This window comes from Condylura cristata, unplaced genomic scaffold, assembly GCF_000260355.1.
Source record: "Condylura cristata isolate star-nosed mole 26May11 unplaced genomic scaffold, ConCri1.0 scaffold00016, whole genome shotgun sequence".
Lineage (NCBI taxonomy): Eukaryota > Metazoa > Chordata > Mammalia > Eulipotyphla > Talpidae > Condylura > Condylura cristata.
Genome location: NW_004567117.1, coordinates 6,184,821 through 6,187,500, shown reverse-complemented (window position 1 = coordinate 6,187,500; position 2,680 = coordinate 6,184,821). Strand labels below are relative to the sequence as shown.

The 2,680-nt window shown below is 38.2% G+C and overlaps 1 protein-coding gene across 1 annotated transcript in view; it reads right to left on the bottom strand.

Moving 5' to 3' along the window:
- Positions 1 to 2,680, bottom strand: part of LAMA1 (laminin, alpha 1) — a 137,846-nt gene that overhangs the window by 72,402 nt on the left and 62,764 nt on the right. The window lies entirely within an intron of this gene.

Genomic DNA, 2,680 nt, shown 5'->3' with positions numbered 1-2,680 from the left:
CAGATTAACTATTTTTTTTTATCTGACATGCCCTTTTATAGAAAATGGAAATAAAATAGTGAACAACCACTATGACCCTGGACAGCAGAAGGTATATGTGAGTGACCTTGGGTGAAGGGCAACCAGATGAACCAGATGAGTGTTACAAGTTTGTGTCTTTCTACCTAGAGACACTGGTCAGGTAGATTGAGAGATGGGATCAAGCAGAATTTGGTGGTCTTTTGGTTTGAAGAGACAGAAGTCAGAAACTGGGGAGGCTGAATTTGCCAGAACTAGGGTAAAGGACTTAAAGCTTCAGAGTAAGAGGTGCAGACATTTACAGAGGAGTACCTTCAATAGCTGCTGAGTACTGAGTTTCTTGTGATACTACTCCATAAGGGTAGTCAGAAATTTAGGTGAACTATAAACTGAAAATTCAGAATTCTCACAGAGCTCTAAGATACTATGTTTCTAAGCAGTCATTCCAATCCTGTTAAATGCCCAGAGTACTCATTAGAGACCCTAGGAAGAAAACTCAGTAGTAGTATCCATAAAGACTACACTAGACCCATGCTAACAAGCCTGAAAAACCAACCTTGAAGCAGTCAAGTTGATGGGCATTAATTTAACTGTTTGCTAGAAAAGTTTTCATGTTCTTTGAAGGAAAGCAACAACATCCAGAAATTCAACAACCTAGTGCTATTCATTGTACAATATTTTTTATTCAATTTACATGGAAATGTTCCCACTGTCCAAATCTAAGAAAATCTGGAACTTATAAGTGCAAACAGGTAACCAGTTGGTGATTAAATCAGCATATGGGGAACAAGAGAGATGTCTTTCCCAACAGTGCTGTGTCAACTGAAAAGCCTGGAGGAAAGCTGAATTAGAGAATGCTCCTTTTGCAAAAATCATAGAAATATTGACTGAGCAAGAAGCATCAATGGTTGCTAAATAGAGGGGAAATTTTTGATGAAGATGACGATGATTGCAGTCTTAAAACATCTCCCTCAGACTGCTTACTAATTACAGCATAATAGTAAAGTATGCTATAAAATAGGATGCTTACCAATTACACCTGCCACAGCCACCACCAGTAAGGGGGAGGGGCAGGAGCCACAGGCCAAGCTGAGAAGGACACAGCATCACTAATGAGACATTCTGGTCTGAAGGGTGTAACCTGAGTCCGGTTACAGAAAACCAGAGGAGGTCCAAATAAGGCACATTCTATTTTTTTTCAAATGACTTGATTCTACACAATGCACATATTGTCAGTAAAAATACAAATGTAAAAACATTTCACATTAAGAGAGACTAAAATGTGCATGAAAATAAAATGTAAGTTTCGATCCTAGACAGGGCCTAGAAAAAAGTGATATAGAGGACTTGATTAAGTCAATGGACAAACTTGAAAATGGGATTAGAAAAAGTAAAGTATAAATGCCAAATTTACTAAAGCTAAGAAATCTACCATGGTCATGTAAGAGAATATCCTAGTCTTAGAACATACACATTGAAGTATTAGGGATAGATGGACATTATGTCTCAGGTAGTTCAGGAAAAGTTATTATGGTTACAGAGATGAATGATGAAGATATTAAAGAAAATGGGGGAAAAGTTAGATAAAGATGAATCTGAATAAAGATGCATGTCCCAAATTCTATTCTTACTCTTATATTTTTGCATAAATATAAAATTATTTTCAAGTAGTCTTTCAGGAATGGGAGTAAATAGCTACTAGAAATGGGAAGCAAAAATAAACAAATAATCAATCATCCATAATCAATCTGAAAAGCAGACAGAAAAAAAAAGACACAGAGAATAATGTAGGAAGAATTAGTACTGACTTCTCACTTAGAACAAGGCAAGTTATAAGCAAACAGAACAATACTGAAGTACTGAAAAAAAATCAGCAAAAATATATTTCAAAATCGAAGGGGAATAAAAGCCTTTTCCAGAAAAACAAAGGGTGAGAAAATTTGTTGACCTTCAGATTTGTTCTACAGAAATGCTGAAGACAGGTCTTTAGGGGCAGCAAGATGCTATGAGATGACATTCTGGATCATTCCAGGACTGAAAGCACTGGGCATTGTAAGTATAGAAGAATAAATAGGCCAGACTTGCTTTCTGCAGGTAAATAATCTTCAGAAGGTTGAAGCCACCTGAGTAAGTTTATGGAGAAAGGAATCGAGCTCCCGAGCCAGTAGGAGGCAGCGCTGAGCACCCGGGTCACCGCTCAAGGAAAGGGTTGCTGCTATTCGGCACCTTCTTTCCCAGGCTTCTCCCTTTGCCCATGACTCAGTCTCCCCAGGGCCCCCAGCACCCATGCCTCTGTGTTGATGTTGCTTTCTCCTGTGCTTTCTACCTAACAAGTCTCTTTGTCTCTCCACTGGGTGTCTGCCTTGCCTCCCATTTTCCCTTGTGACCTTCTCTTAGGGTCACTCATTTTCCATACAGTTACTGGAATTTTTTCATCCACCAATTTAAATAATAGTTCCAAATTCTAAAACGCATGTTTTCCTAAACTCCAAGGTTGAGAAAAGTGTTACCATCTATTACATTTAATGTAGGACTCTAAATGTATCATATCCATAATACCATAATATCTGTGTAATAGGTATTCGCCAGTTTTACTTAAGGTTGTCCAAGCCCCGGATCCCAAACTAGAGCGTGTATTTAAGTCACTGGTGAAATGCTAGTT